General features: G+C 46.5%; 1 protein-coding gene across 1 annotated transcript in view; it reads left to right on the top strand.

The window, feature by feature from the left end:
• The first annotated feature begins 5,484 nt into the window (after positions 1 to 5,484).
• The window catches only part of ATP8A2 (ATPase phospholipid transporting 8A2), a 493,942-nt gene continuing 478,635 nt past the window's right edge, over positions 5,485 to 20,791 (top strand). Inside the window, exon 1 of the mRNA XM_072134328.1 lies at positions 5,485 to 6,527. The gene's annotated coding sequence lies outside the window, so the exon portion shown is untranslated. The remainder of the gene's footprint in view (positions 6,528 to 20,791) is intronic.

Raw genomic sequence — 20,791 nt, 5'->3', positions numbered from 1 at the left:
CTCCGCCCACTCACTGTCAGGAAGCGAAAGTTTTAGCCCCGCCTCTCTCAGGACGGAAGCGGATGGAGCTACCTCGTATAACCCGGCGCGGCACCGGCTGCTGGGGAGCTATTATCTATATCTATAGTACAGGCAGGCCCAGAGTAACGCAGCGGAGGGGCTTGTGTGTGTACAGGCTCTGACTCGATGGGATGATATAACAAACACTATCCACAGGATAGGGGATAACGTGCTGGCCGATGGGGGCCCATTCTTCATGACTAGAATGGGGGGCGTCCGTTATACCCCAAGTGATCACATGTGCGCATGCTCCCCATCAATGCTGTCATAATAATCTTTATTTATATAGAATTCATCATATTCTGTAGCTTTACAAATCATAGGAGACATATACAAATATATTACATTACAGAGTACAAATGTTCATATGGAACAATAGGAGTGAGGGCCTTGCTCACCAGAGCTTACAGTCTATGAGGATGAGGGGTGACACAAGAGCTTACAGTCTATGAGGATGAGGGGGTGACACAAGAGCTTACAGTCTATGAGGATGAAGGGGTGACACAAGAGCTTACAGTCTATGAGGATGAGGGGGTGACACAAGAGCTTACAGTCTATGAGGATGAGGGGTGACACAAGAGCTTACAGTCTATGAGGATGAGGGGGTGACACAAGAGCTTACAGTCTATGAGGATGAAGGGGTGACACAAGAGCTTACAGTCTATGAGGATGAGGAGGTGACACAAGAGCTTACAGTCTATGAGGATGAGGGGTGACACAAGAGCTTACAGTCTATGAGGATGAGAGGGTGACACAAGAGCTTACAGTCTATGAGGATGAGGGGTGACACAAGAGCTTACAGTCTATGAGGATGAAGGGGTGACACAAGAGCTTACAGACTATGAGGATGAGGGGGTGACACAAGAGCTTACAGTCTATGAGGATGAGGGGGTGACACAAGAGCTTACAGTCTATGAGGATGAGGGGGTGACACAAGAGCTTACAGTCTATGAGGATGAGGGGGTGACACAAGAGCTTACAGTCTATGAGGATGAGTGGGTGACACGAGATTACAGTCTATGAGGATGAAGGGGTGACACAAGAGCTTACAGTCTATGAGGATGAGGAGGTGACACAAGAGCTTACAGTCTATGAGGATGAAGGGGTGACACAAGAGCTTACAGTCTATGAGGATGAGGGGGTGACACAAGAGCTTACAGTCTATGAGGATGAAGGGGTGACACAAGAGCTTACAGTCTATGAGGATGAGGGGGTGACACAAGAGCTTACAGTCTATGAGGATGAGGGGATAACACAAGAGCTTACAGTCTATGAGGATGAGGGGGTGACACAAGAGCTTACAGTCTATGAGGATGAGGAGGTGACACAAGAGCTTACAGTCTATGAGGATGAGGGGGTGACACAAGAGCTTACAGTCTATGAGGATGAGGAGGTGACACAAGAGCTTACAGTCTATGAGGATGAGGGGGTGACACAAGAGCTTACAGTCTATGAGGATGAGGAGGTGACACAAGAGCTTACAGTCTATGAGGATGAAGGGGTGACACAAGAGCTTACAGTCTATGAGGATGAGGGGGTGACACAAGAGCTTACAGTCTATGAGGATGAGGGGATAACACAAGAGCTTACAGTCTATGAGGATGAGGGGGTGACACAAGAGCTTAAAGTCTATGAGGATGAGGAGGTGACACAAGAGCTTACAGTCTATGAGGATGAAGGGGTGACACAAGAGCTTACAGTCTATGAGGATGAGGGGGTGACACAAGAGCTTACAGTCTATGAGGATGAAGGGGTGACACAAGAGCTTACAGTCTATGAGGATGAGGGGGTGACACAAGAGCTTACAGACTATGAGGATGAGGGGGTGACACAAGAGCTTACAGTCTATGAGGATGAGGGGGTGACACAAGAGCTTACAGTCTATGAGGATGAGGGGGTGACACAAGAGCTTACAGTCTATGAGGATGAGGGGATAACACAAGAGCTTACAGTCTATGAGGATGAGGGGGTGACACAAGAGCTTACAGTCTATGAGGATGAGGAGGTGACACAAGAGCTTACAGTCTATGAGGATGAAGGGGTGACACAAGAGCTTACAGTCTATGAGGATGAGGGGGTGACAGAAGAGCATACAGTCTATGAGGATGAAGGGGTGACACAAGAGCTTACAGTCTATGAGGATGAGGGGGTGACACAAGATCTTACAGTCTGAGGATGAGGGGGTGACAAGATATTACAGTCTGTGAGGATAAAGAGGTGACACAAGAGCTTACAGTTTATGAGGATGAAGGGTGACACAAGAGCTTACAGTCTATGAGGATGAGGGGGTGACACAAGAGCTTACAGTCTATGAGGATGAGGGGGTGACACAAGAGTTTACAGTCTATGAGGAGGAGGGGTGATACAAGAGCTTACAGTCTATGAGGATGAGGGGGTGACACAATAGCTTATAGTATATGAGGATGAGGGGGTGACACATAAGCTTACAGTCTATGAGGATGGAGGGGGTGACACAAGAGCTTACAGTCTATGAGGATGAGAGGGTGACACAAGAGCTTACAGTCTATGAGGAGGAGGGGGTGACACAAGAGCTTACAGTCTATGAGGATGAGGGGAGTGACACAAGAGCTTACAGTCTATGAGGATGAGGGGGTGACACAAGAGCTTACAGTCTATGAGGATGAGGGGGTGACACAAGAGCTTACAGTCTATGAGGATGAGGGGGTGACACAAGAGCTTACAGTCTATGAGGATGAGGGGGTGACACAAGATCTTACAGTCTATGAGGATGAGGGGATGACACAAGAGCTTACAGTCTATGAGGATGAGGGGGTGACACAAGAGCTTACAGTCTATGAGGATGAGGAGGTGACACAAGAGCTTACAGTTTATGAGGATGAAGGGGTGACACAAGAGCTTACAGTCTATGAGGTTGAGGGGACGACACAAGAGCTTTCAGTCTATGAGGATGAGGGGGTGACACAAGAGCTTACAGTCTATGAGGATGAGGGGTGACACAAGAGCTTACAGTCTATGAGGTTGAGGGGACGACACAAGAGCTTACAGTCTATGAGGATGAGGGGGTGAAACAAGAGCTTCCAATCTATGAGGATGAGGGGGTGACGCAAGAGCTTACAGTCTATGAGGATGAGGGGGTGACACAAGAGCTTACAGTCTATGAGGATGAGGGGGTGACACAAGAGCTTACAGTCTATGAGGATGAGGGTGTGACACAAGAGCTTACAGTCTATGAGGATGAGGGGGTGACACAAGAGTTTACAGTCTATGAGGAGGAGGGGTGATACAAGAGCTTACAGTCTATGAGGATGAGGGGGTGACACAATAGCTTATAGTATATGAGGATGATGGGGTGACACATAAGCTTACAGTCTATGAGGATGAGGGGTGACACAAGAGCTTACAGTCTATGAGGATGAAGGGGGTGACACAAGAGCTTACAGTCTATGAGGATGAGAGGGTGACACAAGAGCTTACAGTCTATGAGGAGGAGGGGGTGACACAAGAGCTTACAGTCTATGAGGATGAGGGGAGTGACACAAGAGCTTACAGTCTATGAGGATGAGGGGGTGACACAAGAGCTTACAGTCTATGAGGATGAGGGGGTGACACAAGAGCTTACAGTCTATGAGGATGAGGGGGTGACACAAGAGCTTACAGTCTATGAGGATGAGGGGGTGACACAAGATCTTACAGTCTATGAGGATGAGGGGATGACACAAGAGCTTACAGTCTATGAGGATGAGGGGGTGACACAAGAGCTTACAGTCTATGAGGATGAGGGGATGACACAAGAGCTTACAGTCTATGAGGATGAGGGGGTGACGCAAGAGCTTACAGTCTATGAGGATGAGGGGGTGACACAAGAGCATACAGTCTATGAGGATGAGGGGGTGACACAAGAGCTTACAGTCTATGAGGATGAGGGGGTGACACAAGAGCTTACAGTCTATGAGGATGAGGGGGTGACACAAGAGCTTACAGTCTGAGGATGAGGGGGTGACACAAGAGCTTACAGTCTATGAGGATGAGGGGGTGACACAAGAGTTTACAGTCTATGAGGATGAGGGGGTGACACAAGATCTTACAGTCTATGAGGTTGAGGGGATGACACAAGAGCTTTCAGTCTATGAGGATGAGGGGGTGACACAAGAGCTTACAGTCTATGAGGATGAGGGGTGACACAAGAGCTTACAGTCTATGAGGATGAGGGGGTGACACAAGAGCTTACAGTCTATGAGGATGAGGGGGTGACACAAGAGCTTACAATCTATGAGGATGAGGGGGTGACGCAAGAGCTTACAGTCTATGAGGATGAGGGGGTGACACAAGAGCTTACAGTCTATGAGGATGAGGGGGTGACACAAGAGCTTACAGTCTATGAGGATGAGGGGGTGACACGAGCTTACAGTATGAGGATGAGGGGATGACACAAGAGCTTACAGTCTATGAGGATGAGGGGATGACACAAGAGCTTTCAGTCTATGAGGATGAGAGGGTGACACAAGAGCTTACAGTCTATGAGGATGAGGGGGTGACACAAGAGCTTATAGTCTATGAGCATGAGGGGGTGACACAAGAGCTTACAGTCTATGAGGATGAGGGGCTAACACAAGAGCTTTCAGTCTATGAGGATGAGAGGGTGACACACGAGCTTACAGTCTATGAGGATGAGGGGTGACACAAGAGCTTACAGTCTATGAGGATGAGGGAGTGCTACAAGAGCTTACAGTCTATGAGGATGAGGTGATGACACAAGAGCTTTCAGTCTATGAGGATGAGAGGGTGACACAAGAGCTTACAGTCTATGAGGATGAGGGGGTGACACAAGAGCTTACAGTCTATGAGGATGAGGGAGTGATACAAGAGCTTACAGTCTATGAGGATGAGGGGGTGACACAAGAGCTTACAGTCTATGAGGATGAGGGGGTGACACAAGAGCTTACAGTCTATGAGGATGAGGGAGTGACACAAGAGCTTACAGTCTATGAGGATGAGGTGATGACACAAGAGCTTACAGTCTATGAGGATGAGGGGGTGACACAAGAGCTTACAGTCTATGAGGATGAGGGGGTGACACAAGAGCTTACAGTCTATGAGGATGAGGGGGTGACAAAAGAGCTTACAGTCTTTGAGGATGAGGTGGTGACACAAGAGCTTACAGTCTATGAGGATGAGGGGGTGACACAAGAGCTTACAGTCTATGAGGATGAGGGAGTTATACAAGAGCTTACAGTCTATGAGGATGAGGGGGTGACACAAGAGCTTACAGTCTATGAGGATGAGGGGGTGACACAAGAGCTTACAGTCTATGAGGATGAGGGGGTGTCGCAAGAGCTTACAGTCTATGAGGATGAGGGGGTGACGCAAGAGCTTACAGTCTATGAGGATGAGGGGGTGACGCAAGAGCTTACAGTCTATGGGGGTGAGGGGGACACAAGAGCTTACAGTCTATTATGTGGTGACAGATTAGTCTAATAGTCCAGGGTAGGGCATTCCAGAGAATCAGTGCAGCTCGGGAGCAGTCCTGGAGACTTGCATGAGAGGTTTGAATAACGGAAGAGAATAATCTACGATCACTGGCAGATCTTAGAGCACCAGTTGGGCGATAGACTGAGACGAGAGAAGAGAGGTAGGGAGGTGCAGCATTATGCAGAGCTTTGTGGATGAGGGTTATTATGACGAATTCAATTTGGAAGGAGAGCCTGGCTGCTGCATTAAGAATGGATTGTAGAGGAGAGAGTTTAGTAAGTGGAAGACCGGTTAGTAGGGAGTCTGTGCGTTCTCATGTTCAGTTTTCAGATGCAGCTTTTGATGTCCAAACCAGGAAATGAGAGTAGGAGCAGTTTATTTCCATTGTATCTTCTCACCCATTATGATCCACACCTGCTTTTGGTTTCAGAAACCGAATCTGAAAAACTGAACGTGTAAACGCACTCTTACAGTAGTCAAGTCGAGAGTGAATCAGAGCGACAATTAGCGTTTTAGAGGTTTCAGTTGTAAGAAATGGTCGGATTCTGGAGATGTTTTTGAGATGCATGCAGCAAAGGCCGAGCAGGGAGAACAAAGAAGAGGTCTTAATCCAGCACAACCCTAAGACAAAAGGCCTACTGCCCCAGGGTTATAGTTCTCCCACAGACAGAGATGGAGAGGTCAGGGTGGGTTGATTAGTAGATGGTGGAAAGACAAAAAGTTCAGTCTTAGAAAGTTTCAAGAAGAGAGAAGACATGATGTCAGAGACAGCAGAGAGACAGTCACTAGAGTTCTGCAGTAGGGCAGGGGTGATATTATGTGCAGACTTATATAGCTGGGTGTCATCAGCAAAGAGATGATACTGGAAACCAAATCTGCTGATGGTTTGTTTGATGGGGGCAGTATAGAGAGAGAAGAGAAGAGGACCTAGGACTGAGCCCTGAGGAACCCCGACAGAGAGAGGAAGAGGAGAAGAGAGAGGTCCAGAGAAGGAGACACTAGAGCTGAATGGAGCAGTAAGTACATGTGTGACGAGCTACTCTTCATTTGGGGTACAATATCTGTGTGCACTAAAATGGCACCGGAACACGGCGAAAATAAAAAAAACCTCTTAAAACATAATAAAAATTATATAAATTTCATATCTCTGTTCTCGCATCAACCCACCGAATCAAGAGAAGGGGTGATCTGGAGCGACCAATGCAAGCTGGAAAAACAGGGATCTCAAGAATATGGCGCAAATACGTTTCTTCATTAATGTCAACGCATTTGGAATTTTTTTTCCTGATTCCGTCTCTTGGAAGCACAATTTGTTGTGGAGAAAACAAGCCTTTATAAAACGTTATGGATCTTTGAGGGCAAAGAGTGAAAAACGGAAACACAAAATAGGGCCAAGCCGGTAAGGGGTTAAAAACTATTGGGCCCTGATGCGACACCATTTTTTGCCAGATGTTACATGAAGGAGGCACCTTGCTATTTTCAGTGCTATTAGCAGTTCAGGTTTTGGATAATCCAGGACAAAGCTGTGTAATAAATCATTTACCTGGAATGTCTCCGCCAGCATTGTAGAGGGGAGCCGCAGGTGCGCTGTTATCTCCCATACAAAGGGCGCTCTGTACCAGCACATACCTGTCACACAGCAAGATGTCTGATTCGTGTCTCTTTGTAAAAGACTGGTGTATAGGTTTGTCTTATGAAGACCGGCCGCGCATCTTTGGAATGTAACAAAATAATGACGTCCATTACGGACTCGCTGCCTAAATCTCTGGCGGCCTCTGCATGTTACCATCTGTTAACGGACAGATACACTGATGGAAAACTTACCTGCTCACTTTCTATTCAAGGCGATGGAGCCATTTTTATTTTCTCCTGATCGACATTCTTGAAAATAAAGACTTTAAAAAATATGCAAATGAGATGGAGAAACTAAGGCTTCTGTGGCTTGACCGTCTCCTGGTTCCAGCCACTGGTAATTTATGCACATCCCCTATATGTCAATTTTTCATTTTTACATTTACAAAAGAGTATGAGGGCTTGTTATCTGCGAGTCTAGTGGTACTTTTTAGTGGTGCCATTTAATATTTCATGCAATGTACTGGAAAGCTGGAAAAAAAATTCCAAGTGGGGTGAAATCGACAAAATTTGCAGCTTTTCTTGTGGGCTCTGGTTTTACGGCTTTCATTCGGAGCTTCACATGATGTCTCCTCTTTATTGTTTGGGTCGATACGATCAGAGTGATACCAAATTTAATAGGTTTTAGTAGATTTTTAAAAATGTAAATCTTTTGTACAAAAAAAATATGTGCCATTTTGCCAAATTCTGAGGCCAATAACTTTTTCCCTCTTTGGTGTACGAACCTGTTTAAGGTGTAATTTTTTGCGGTATGCACTGGCGTTTTTACTTACAGTATATACTCGAGTATAAGCCGATCTGAGTATAAGCCGAGACCCCTAATTTTACCACCATAAACTGGGAAAAACTACTGACTCGAGTATAAGCCGAGGGTGAGAAATGCATTGGTCAAACCCCCCCCCCCAGTATATATACCCTAGTAGTATACAGCCACCAGCCCCCAGTATTATACAGCTAGCCAGCCCCTAGCAGCATACAGCCAGCAGCCCCCAGTAGTATACAGCTAGCCAGCCCCTAGCAGCATACAGCCAGCCAGCCCCCAGTAGTATACAGACAGCCTGCACCCATGTAGTATACAGCCTGCCTGCCCCCATGTAGTATACAGCCAGCCTGCCCCCATGTAGTATACAGCCTGCCAGCCCCCATGTAGTATACAGCAGCCCCTAGTATTATACAGCCAGCCCCCATGTAGTATACAGCATCCCCTAGTAGTATACAACCTGCCCCCATGTAGTTTACAGCAGCCCCTAGTAGTATACAGCCTGCCCCAATGTAGTTTACAGCAGCCCCTAGTAGTATACTGCCTGCCCCCATGTAGTATACAGCAGCCCCTGGTAGTATACAGCCAGTCCCCATGTAGTATACATCAGCCCCTAGTAGTATACTGGCTGCCCCTAGTAATATACAGCCAGTCCCCATGTAGTATACAGCAGCCCCTAGTAGTATACTGCCTGCCCCCATGTAGTATACAGCAGCCCCTAGTAGTATACAGCCTGCCCCCATGTAGTATACAGCAGCCCCTAGTAATATACAGCCAGCCCCCATGTAGTATACAGCAGCCCCTAGTAGTATACTGGCTGCCCCCATGTAGTATACAGCAGCCCCTAGTAATATACAGCCAGCCCCCATGTAGTATACAGCAGCCCCTAGTAGTATACTGGCTGCCCCCATGTAGTATACAGCAGCCCCTAGTAGTATACAGCCTGCCCCCATGTAGTATACAGCAGCCCCTAGTAGTATACAGCCAGCCCCCATGTAGTATACAGCAGCCCCTAGTAGTATACAGCCAGTCCCCATGTAGTATACAGCAGCCCCTAGTAGTATACTGGCTGCCCCTAGTAATATACAGCCAGTCCCCATGTAGTATACAGCAGCCCCTAGTAGTATACTGCCTGCCCCCATGTAGTATACAGCAGCCCCTAGTAGTATACAGCCTGCCCCCATGTAGTATACAGCAGCCCCTAGTAATATACAGCCAGCCCCCATGTAGTATACAGCAGCCCCTAGTAGTATACTGGCTGCCCCCATGTAGTATACAGCAGCCCCTAGTAATATACAGCCAGCCCCCATGTAGTATACAGCAGCCCCTAGTAGTATACTGGCTGCCCCCATGTAGTATACAGCAGCCCCTAGTAGTATACAGCCTGCCCCCATGTAGTATACAGCAGCCCCTAGTAGTATACAGCCAGCCCCCATGTAGTATACAGCAGCCCCTAGTAGTATACAGCCAGTCCCCATGTAGTATACAGCAGCCCCTAGTAGTATACAGCAAGCCCCTAGTAGTATACAGCAGCCCCTAGTAGTATACAGCCGGCCCCCATGTAGTATACAGCCAGCCCCCTAGTAGTATACTGCCTGCCCCCATGTAGTATACAGCAACCATTGTAGTATACTGCCTTCCCCCATGTAGTATACAGCAGCCCCTAGTAGTATACAGCCAGTCCCCATGTAGTATACAGCAGCCCCTAGTAGTATACAGCCAGTCCCCATGTAGTATACAGCAGCCCCTAGTAGTATACAGCCAGTATGTAGTATACAGCAGCCCCTGGTAGTATACAGCAAGCCCCTAGTAGTATACAGCAGCCCCTAGTAGTATACAGCCTGCCCCCATGTAGTATACAGCAGCCCCTAGTAGTATACAGCCAGCCCCCATGTAGTATACAGCAGCCCCTAGTAGTATACTGGCTGCCCCCATGTAGTATACAGCAGCCCCTAGTAGTATACAGCCAGTCCCCATGTAGTATACAGCAGCCCCTAGTAGTATACAGCAAGCCCCTAGTAGTATACAGCAGCCCCTAGTAGTATACAGCCGGCCCCCATGTAGTATACAGCAGCCCCTAGTAGTATACAGCCAGCCCCCTAGTAGTATACTGCCTGCCCCCATGTAGTATACAGCAACCCTTGTAGTATACTGCCTTCCCCCATGTAGTATACAGCAGCCCCTAGTAGTATACAGCCAGTCCCCATGTAGTATACAGCAGCCCCTGGTAGTATACAGCAAGCCCCTAGTAGTATACAGCAGCCCCTAGTAGTATACAGCAGCCCCTAGTAGTATACAGCCAGCCCCCATGTAGTATACAGCAGCCCCTAGTAGTATACTGGCTGCCCCCATGTAGTATACAGCAGCCCCTAGTAGTATACAGCCAGTCCCCATGTAGTATACAGCAGCCCCTAGTAGTATACAGCAAGCCCCTAGTAGTATACAGCAGCCCCTAGTAGTATACAGCCGGCCCCCATGTAGTATACAGCAGCCCCTAGTAGTATACAGCCAGCCCCCTAGTAGTATACTGCCTGCCCCCATGTAGTATACAGCAACCCTTGTAGTATACTGCCTTCCCCCATGTAGTATACAGCAGCCCCTAGTAGTATACAGCCAGTCCCCATGTAGTATACAGCAGCCCCTGGTAGTATACAGCAAGCCCCTAGTAGTATACAGCAGCCCCTAGTAGTATACAGCAGCCCCTAGTAGTATACAGCCCTATAAAATAAACATATACTCACCCTCCGATGTCAGCGCGCCCCGTCTTCTTTCTTCCGGCATGGATGCGGCCATGTTTTCTTCTAGCAGGTGCATAATATGACGCGGCCGCTGCTGACGTCATAGTATGCACGGCCACGAAGAAAACATGGCCGCGTCCATGACAGAAGCAAGAAGAAAGAAGAGGAGCCGCGGTGAAGAAAGAAGACGGGACGCGCTGACATCGGGGAGCCGCGCTGACATTGGAGGGTGAGTATACAAGTTTTTTTTTTTTAAGTGGGAATTTTTTTTTAAATAGACTCGTGTATAAGCCGAGGGGACTTTTTTCATGTTTTTTTGTGCTGAAAACCTCGGCTTATACACGAGTACACTCACCGGCCACTTTATTAGGTACACCATGCTAGTAACGGGTTGGACCCCCTTTTGCCTTCAGAACTGCCTCAATTCTTCGTGGCATAGATTCAACAAGGTGCTGGAAGCATTCCTCAGAGATTTTGGTCCATATTGACATGATGGCATCACACAGTTGCCGCAGATTTGTCAGCTGCACATCCATGATGCGAATCTCCCGTTCCACCACATCCCAAAGATGCTCTATTGGATTGAGATCTGGTGACTGTGGAGGCCATTTGAGTGCAGTGACCTCATTGTCATGTTCAAGAAACCAGTCTGAGATGATTCCAGCTTTATGACATGGCGCATTATCCTGCTGAAAGTAGCCATCAGATGTTGGTTACATTGTGGTCATAAAGGGATGGACATGGTCAGCAACAATACTCAGGTAGACTGTGGCGTTGCAACGATGCTCAATTGGTACCAAGGGGCCCAAAGAGTGCCAAGAAAATATTCCCCACACCATGACACCTCCACCACCAGCCTGAACCATTGATACAAGGCAGGATGGATCCATGCTTTCATGTTGTTGACGCCAAATTCTGACCCTACCATCCGAATGTCGCAGCAGAAATCGAGACTCATCAGACTAGGGAACGTTTTTCCAATCTTCTACTGTCCAATTTCGATGAGCTTGTGCAGATTGTAGCCTCAGTTTCCTGTTCTTAGCTGAAAGGAGTGGCACCCGGTGTGGTCTTCTGCTGCTGTAGCCCATCTGCCTCAAAGTTCGACGTACTGTGCGTTCAGAGATGCTCTTCTGCCTACCTTGGTTGTAATGGGTGGCGATTTGAGTCACTGTTGCCTTTCTATCAGCTGGAACCAGTCTGCCCAATCTCCTCTGACCTCTGGCATCAACAAGGCATTTCCGCCCACAGAACTGCCGCTCACTGGATGTTTTTTCTTTTTCGGACCATTCTCTGTAAACCCTAGAGATGGTTGTGCGTGAAAATCCCAGTAGATCAGCAGTTTCTGAAATACTCAGACCAGCCCTTCTGGCACCAACAACCATGCCACGTTCAAAGGCCACAAATCACCTTTCTTCCCCATACTGATGCTCGGTTTGAACTGCAGGAGATTGTGTTGACCATGTCTACATGCCTAAATGCACTGAGTTGCCGCCATGTGATTGGCTGATTAGAAATTAAGTGTTAACGAGCAGTTGGACAGGTGTACCTAATAAAGTGGCCGGTGAGTGTATATCACGAGTATATCAATTTGGGACCTATATAATTGTTTAGTTGGTTTTTATTCAAATATTCATGGATGAAAAAATGGCAAAAAAGCGGTGATTCGGACATTTGGGCGCTATTTTCCATTATGGTGTTCACGGTTGGGATTATTCTTTTTTTATGTTTTGATAGAATGGGCATTTTGGGAGTTGACGATACATAACGTGTATGATTTTTACTGTTTATTTTTATATGTGATCTAGGGAAAGGGGGGGGGATTTAAACTTTTACAGTTTTTATATTTTTTAAATGTATATATTTTTTTTCTGATAGAGACAGATTGGAAAATATTGTATTAATTAGAGATTGGGGTTTATTTACTAATGGTCTGCGGACGCACTTTTGTCGGATTTTCCAACGTTTTCAGGTTTTGCACAGCTGTGACAGGTATTTAACAAGGGATTGCGTTGCACGTGATGGGATTTTGGCGCTGCTGTGCCAGCTTTCATGTGACACGAATCGGGGGGGGGGGGGGGGGAAGCCGTGTCGTCGGACGATCCGACTGATTCAGGACTGAGCGCAGGATTTAACTTTCAAATTGTGTCACAAGACAATGCACTTACATGCACCAGGAAGAAGAAGGTGAACTCACAATCTTAGTGAATCACAGCACATATATACACTATATGCATTATACACGGACAATGCACTTTCAGTAATCTCCTCATGTGCCCCAAATTGTCTTCTTGGGAATACCCCTTTTTTTTGAGCAGTGTACTTGTCACTGATTGTCCTTGGGCTGATAATGAGGACACTTCTGTGAATAAATGTCCCGCTGAACAGCTAGTGTCTTCTGTATATTAGATAGATATTGACATATAGACTTTTTCTATATCAAAAATATGATTTCACATGGTCTCTTTAAAAGACTTTAAAAAGTTCTTTCCTGAAGACAACTCCGGTCTCGCACCCTTTGTATAAACCAGTAAAAGTGCTGCCAGTTTGCAGACAGAACCTCACATGCATGGACCGTAGATATGAATGTGCGTCATGTCATGTACATTCGTGGTCTCTCAGTTCCCACTGACCTCATCATGTCATTTATCAGGATCACAAGCCCATTATCCACGTGGTGTTCTGACCATTGTGCCATGAATAGAGTCATACAGATTAATATCTTCAATGATCTGCTCTCTGAACCGGCTTACTGCAGTTTTGAGCTTGGAGAAGTGTTTCCTAATGGTGAGTTTACACATTCTCCATTGGTTTGGAGCCGGATAGACTGGGTTACGATGTATAACCCCTAAGCAAGAAGATAAGGTCCTCATAATAGTCAATAATTGTGCCAGCTAAACACAGGACAAGAACAAGACGGGACATGGTCTTCAGAACAGGACCACAGAGCCAGCACCGGATTGTGCTAGTTGCACAGGGACACGGTGGCCACCCAAGAATATAATCAGAACAGAGTAATATTTTGGCACCAGATCTAGGCGATAAGACAGGAGCGTAGTCAGAACAATAAATAAAAACCAAAACAAATTAGGAACCTGGCTTGAAGCAAGGAATAATACAGTAGGGTCCACAAGAACTACCGTATATACTCGAGTATAAGCCGACCCGAGTATAAGCCAAGCTCATTTTACCACCAAAAACTGGAAAAACCTATTGACTCCAGTATAAGCCGAGGGTGTAGTATACAGCCAGCCCCCTGTAGTATACAGCCAGCCTACCCCCTGTAGTATACAGCCATCCTGCCCCCTGTAGTATACAGACAGCCTGCCCCCTGTAGTATACAGCCAGCCTGCCCCCTGTAGTATACAGCCAGCCTGCCCCCTGTAATATACAGCCAGCCTGTCCCATGTAGTATACAGCCAGCCTGCCCCATGTAGTATACAGCCAGCCTGCCCCATGTAGTATACAGTCAACCTGCCCCAAGTAGTATACAGTCAGCCTGCCCCAAGTAGTATACAGCCAGCCTACCCCATGTAGTATACAGCCTGCCCCCATGTAGTATACAGCCTGCCCCCAGTAGTATACAGCCTGCCCCCATGTAGTATACAGCCTGCCCCAAGTAGTATACAGCCAGCCCCAAGTAGTATACAGCCAGCCCCAAGTAGTATACAGCCAGCCCCCAGTATGCCAAGCGAATAAAAATAAAACTTACTACTCACCCTCCGGCGATACTCACCTTTGATGCTCGGCACGGCTCCCGGTCCTCGGCGGTGGCTCCCGGTCCTCATGGCGGCTTCCGAACCTCGGCGGCAGCTCCTCTCTTCTTTCTTCACTGGCGGCTCCGGGTCTCTTTGCATACTTCAAGAGTCGGCAATCGCGTCCATGCGATATGCTGGCGGGCGCACGCTATGATGCGGCAGTGTCGCATGGACGCAACTGCCGGCTAATGAAGTAAGCAAAGAGACCGGGACCCGCCAGTGAAGAAAGAAGAGAGGAGCGGAGCCGCCGCCGAGAATCGGGAGCTGCCGCCGAGGATCTGGACACCGGAGGGTGAGTATTATTTTTTTTAGTTGACTCATGTATAAGCCGAGGTGAGGTTTTTCAGCACATTTTTTGTGCTGAAAATCTCGGCTTATACACGAGTATATACGGTATATCAAAATCTTCCCAGTGAAGTTATTATACATCGGCCCAGGAAGGAAAGTGCAAAAGTTTTAAACGAACGTTTCACTGCCCAACACTTCATGGGCACGTACATAGAGGACCAAATTCTCATTTGCACATTAATAAAATGGCAATTTTTATTTATTCGGGGAATAGGTTTTCTCAGTAGAAACTTGCTTCCAGTTACAACAAGTGCTATCTATTTTGTACATAAAAAGATTCATAACACAATGTTATGTTAATTAAAGTTTCCAAGCATTTTCTTGTAAAAATGTTACCTTTGTTGAACACCTTGGCCATCGTTCCCTCTCGGTTTCCCATACTTACGACCTGTTATTTCTCTCTACCCCTGGTCGCACATGTGCGCAGGGCATCTTCCCAGTCCAACCTTCATCTCCTTCCATTACTCAACAGTCAGCCGGAGCAAGAGAGGGCATGGCACCAGTGAGTAGCTAAACTGTACTCACCATCACCATGTACTCTGCTGCTTCGTAAGTTTACCACTGGCTAGCGGGAAAGCGCACCCACATGGACACACATCGGCAGGCAGCAAGGCCACATGGGAAAGGTAGTTTTCAGAGCTTCAGGACAGTATGAGACAGAAGTGATAGCACTATCTTGAAAATGGCCTGTGAAGATCTGGGCCTTGGAAGGGGATAAAAGCTAAGAAAATACTTGCAAAATGGTAAATATCAGTGAAGACAAACATAAGATTGCTATATTGTTTTTTAATTTTTTTTAAATTGCTAGCGGGCAGCATGGTGGCTTATTGGTCAACATCTGCAGAGAGTTTGTATGTTCTCTCCGTGTTTGTGTGGATTTCCTCCGGGTCCTCCGGTTTCCTCCCACACTCCAAAACATACTAGTAGGTTGATTAGATTGTGAGCACCATTGGGGACAGGGACTGATTTGGAAAGCTCTGAGCAGCGCTGTGTAATCTGTCTACGCTATATAAATAAAGGAATTATTATTAAGTAATCAGAATACCCCTTTATGTTGCAAGACACTTCACCTAAAAGGCCATATGTTTAGTTTATGTGCAACTCAAAATAAAACCACCACACACACCTATAATTGGTGTGGCACTGATTGTGGAGTGCCATGGGTCGACTGTTTGAAGTGCCATTGAAAAAGGGGCTGCATCCTTAAATAAGACCTGTTGCTAGAATTTTACCCTTCACACCAGTAATACCTGCTCATAAGGGGTTAAAAGTCCTCCCCATATCACCTAAAATGATCTGCCACTGGGGCACTGTACCTTAATCAAAAATGTTTTTCTCAATAGAAGAATCATGTTTACATCAGGCTGCAAGTAATCCACGCCTCCTGCTTTTGATTGACAGCTCAGTGTCTCTTCAAATCTCGGCCTAAGCGGACAGGAAGTCCCTTACCAGAATACTGTCCCTCTTACTGATTGGTGAATTTAGCAGTGAGCACTGTGTGGGAAACTGCAGATCTTATCACCATTTCATTCACCCCACCATGGGTGGAGCCTAGCAGCTATGGGCATGGCCATGCACTAGTGGGGGCGGGGCCAACGTAGACAAGGGAAGAAAAATGTCTGGGGAACAATTTTACTGGTGGGAGAGGGCAGATTTAAGCTGGGAAACCTGCACTGAACTTTTCAACCAAGGCATAGTGAGGGGTGAGTGAGCTTTATTGTGCCTGTTCTTGATGACAGGTTCCCTTTACTTATAGTAGAAGAGAGTTAGTAGTGCCGTGTTTGAAGTGGCTAACCTGCTCATATTACTCCCTGTGTGGCCGTAGATTAAAACTGTTACAGCCCTGATAAGTTCCTTCTTATGGAGGCTTATATATGTCACGCTATTTGCTTTACATAACAAAGGCTAAGACTTATTGCTAAAAATGGACACTTATACAAAGGAAAACACCCCATAGCTACAAGAGGACATTAAGCCTATTTCATGTTATTGGTGTAATTCCTTCTGGCAAGTATATAAACGTGTTATAAATCTAGATTTAATGGGGACATCTGTTAAATACGCACATTCTAACTCAGGAAACATTTCTTTTCTACATGTTCTGCATAAAAACAACCAGAAGATTACTGGATTTCATAAACACGGACATTAACGGGAGTTAAAACATCGGTCACATCTGTCTCCTTCTCCAAATAAAATAACATTTCTACAATGTTTAGAATGTGTTTATGAAGAATATAACAGGCCTAGGAGACGGGAGAACGAACAGGAAGGGTCACACCGTAAACAATAATGGGCTAAATACTGGTGTATGGCTCCAGCAAATGGGGGGGGGGGGGGGGGTAGACATTCAGGGCTTATTCTGTCTGCAGTATTTGTGACCAGGTTTTCCCTGAAGTACAAGGATCCACTGCAATTCATATTTGTGTTACAATGGTTTTCGGGCAATTCTGGGACACCCTGTGGAACAAAGTTGAGTGAAAAAAAAGGAAGCATTCTATTCTTATCATACTCAAGCCCCCCAGTCTACGGTGACTGCACCCAGTCATGGGATGTCACCAGTGATGCCCCATGATAGATGAAGCTTCTCACTGGTCAAAGCTGGTCTCCTGGATAACTACTATCTCTGTTTTTTATTTATTTTTCTTTTTATTCCACCATGGCCTAACATGGAAATTCCAGGAATTTTAGAAAACCCCTTCGTAACAAAGAGATGAACTGTAACTGTAAGCTGTAGGGCCCACACCCCACTATATAGCCTCATACTACATCTAAATGTATCAATTATAGTACTAATCTCTTGATATGAGAAAAAACACCTTATGGCAGTGATGGCGAACCTTTTGGAGACCGAGTGCCCAAACTACAACTAAAAATCCACTTATTTATTGCGGAGTGCCAACATGGCATTTTAAGCAGTAACTTATTGCTACCTGTTCTTCCTTCATCTTTCAATCATATCCGCCCCCTGAGGCCACTGATACAGTTTAAAGAAGGAGGGCAAATCAGACTCCCGTTGTAGCTTCTCTCCAGGGTCTCTCTGTAGAGAAGGTAAGGTGGGTCCAGCAGGATGAGCTTCAAAGATAATGGGGCAGATTTATCAAGCTGTCTGAAAGTCAGAATATTTCTAGTTGCCCATGGCAACCAATCGCAGCTCAGCTTTCATTTTACCAGTGCTCATGAATATTTTAAAGGGGAGCTGTGATTGGTTGCCATGGGCAACTAGAAATATTCTGACTTTCAGACAGCTTGATAAATCTGCCCCATTGTGCTTCTTTCAACACCTTCTCACTTTTCCCACAGTTCCAAACAGCCAATGAAGTGTCGCTTAAGTTGCCTGGGACTGCAGGAAGATTTGGTCCTATTTGGTGATCTCTGTCATGGGGCGATGGTTTGAGTGCCCACAGAAATGGCTCTGAGTGCCACCTCTGGCACCAGTGCCATAGGTTCGCCACCACTGCCTTATGGTCACTAAGACTCCCAGCTCATGTCATGGACAGAACAGACTAGAGACCACAGTAGGTAATTGAGGGTCACGAAAACCTTCTCGGCTAAGGATGTGTCCTGAAGGGTTAAGGATGGTGCAATTACACCTGAGGCCAAGAACTTTAAGTGACAAAATTGAGTCCTTTCCTGTTCCATAAACAATATATTAGGCAATGGCGACAACTGGGTATGGAACAAGTTAAAAGGAGAGTATGGGCTCCCACCACTGTAGAGAACAAGAGGGGAAGGAGGCTGTGACCTAATAAGGTGCCATATAGGCTGATCCAAAGGTGAATCCACCAGTGGGCCCCTGAGCTTGGTGGTCACCCAGGCCCTACTTTATGGGCATATATTGCTGGCTCACAGAGCTAAGAGGGCCTAAGTTATAGGTGAAGGGTAATCAGCAGGTTACTTACAGGGCTCGTAGGAACATGAAAGTCCAAGGCAATGACTAGAAAGCAAGCTATGGGTCTGTTTTAGGAATTTGCAAATGGACATCAGGTAATATTTGCATGTAGGTGTACAGTAACAGGCACCATTTAAAGATTTTACTGGTGGGGCCTGGGCACTCACTTCCGACACTGGTGCCAGGGCTGGCGCCAGCACCAGGCATACCTGGGCAAGTCCAGGGGACCGGAGCTGCTGGGGTGGGGGGGCCCACACAGCCAAATCTTAGTCCCCAGCAGCCTGGCAGTGCCTGGTGAGGGGTAAGGGGGGTGTATTAAATATAACCCATGAGGGGGCTGTATATAAAATAACCTTTGAGGGGGTTGTATATAAAATAACCATGACAGGGCTTTTTGGGATGATAAACTAGGGAATATTTTAAGGAACAGGGGACTGTTTTTGTTTCTGAGTTTTCAATGCCGGCATGCAAGTTCACTGCAAAGGAGCTCTGTCCCCCAGGGGCCTGGAGCTGGCCCTGAGTGGTGCCATAACATTATTATTAGGGGATATCCCTATAATTCTTTAACAAACTAAATTATGCACATAATAAACCTATAGTAAACCTAAACCTCAAGCTTAGTAATAATTCTTATATCTATATAATACACTTGATCTGGGTTAAAGGAACAGGTAAAAGAAAACTTCATTAAAAATAACAATCCCCTCAGGGCAGAGTGCGAAGAGAGGGCAGACCCTGACACATGAGAATACACTTATAATATGTACTGTATTTGGCTACGAAGTAAAGCAAAGATCAATTTAGTGGCTTCACTGCTGAGACATAAATACACAGGGAGTGTGACTTAATATTGTGAGACACCACCTCCCCTCTGTTTACGACTAGCGGCGGTCTTATGGGATGAGCGGTGCACACAGTCAGTGCTCTGACATGCCCGATAAGCATCAATAATCCCCTAGTGACTGCATGTCTGTCTGCAATCATATCTATGACACCAGCAAGGCAGTGCTCTGTGTGAGGTGACTAGGACACAAGACTGGAAACTCAGCTCAGCCGTAATCAACGTGAGGATGATGGGAGTGCTGATCACCGCCTGATGTAACTCTACAGCTAGAAAGTAGTGCAGACTGTCTGTTGTGGGAAATGGCTCAAATCAGAGAAAGTTCAAACTTTTTCTAAAAATGTATTAATAAAATGTCAAGGTAGGAACCCACAGTAGGAACCCAACGATTGTTTCCATGACTAGCACATGACCCTATGTATTGGGTGTTCCAGGGGTGTAAATAGAAGACGCTGGGCCCCATAAGAGGCTTCTGCATGGGGTCCCGCTTCCTCTTAATAAATATATATATATACATACACTCACCGGCCACTTTATTAGGTACACCATGCTAGTAACGGGTTGGACCCCCTTCTACCTTCAGAACTGCCTCAATTCTTCGTGGCATAGATTCAACAAGGTGCTGGAAGCATTCCTCAGAGATTTTGGTCCATATTGACATGATGGCATCACACAGTTGCCGCAGATTTGTCGGCTGCACATCCATGATGCGAATCTCCTGTTCCACCACATCCCAAAGATGCTCTATTGGATTGAGATCTGGTGACTGTGGAGGCCATTTGAGTACAATGACCTCATTGTCATGTTCAAGAAACCAGTCTGAGAAGATTCCAGCTTTATGACATGGCGCATTATCCTGCTGAAAGTAGCCATCAGATGTTACAGGGTACATTGTGGTCATAAAGGGATGGACAATACTCAGGTAGGCTGTGGGGTTGCAATGATGCTCAATTGGTACCAAGGGGCCCAAAGAGTGCCAAGAAAATATTCCCCACACCATGACACCACCACCACCAGCCTGAACCGTTGATACAAGGCAGGATGGATCCATGCTTTCATGTTGTTGACGCCAAATTCTGACCCTACCATCCGAATGTCGCAGCAGAAATCGAGACTCATCAGACCAGGCAATGTTTTTTCCAATCTTCTACTGTCCAATTTCGATGAGCTTGTGCAAATTGTATCCTCAGTTTCCTGTTCTTAGCTGAAAGGAGTGGCACCCGGTGTGGTCTTCTGCTGCTGTAGTCCATCTGCCTCAAAGTTCGACGTACTGTGCGTTCAGAGATGCTCTTCTGCCTACCTTGGTTGTAACGG

This window comes from Engystomops pustulosus, chromosome 2, assembly GCF_040894005.1.
Source record: "Engystomops pustulosus chromosome 2, aEngPut4.maternal, whole genome shotgun sequence".
In the NCBI taxonomy this organism is placed as follows: Eukaryota; Metazoa; Chordata; class Amphibia; order Anura; family Leptodactylidae; genus Engystomops; species Engystomops pustulosus.
The sequence above is the reverse complement of the archived record's forward strand: the minus strand, read 5'-3'. Positions and strand labels throughout refer to the sequence as shown.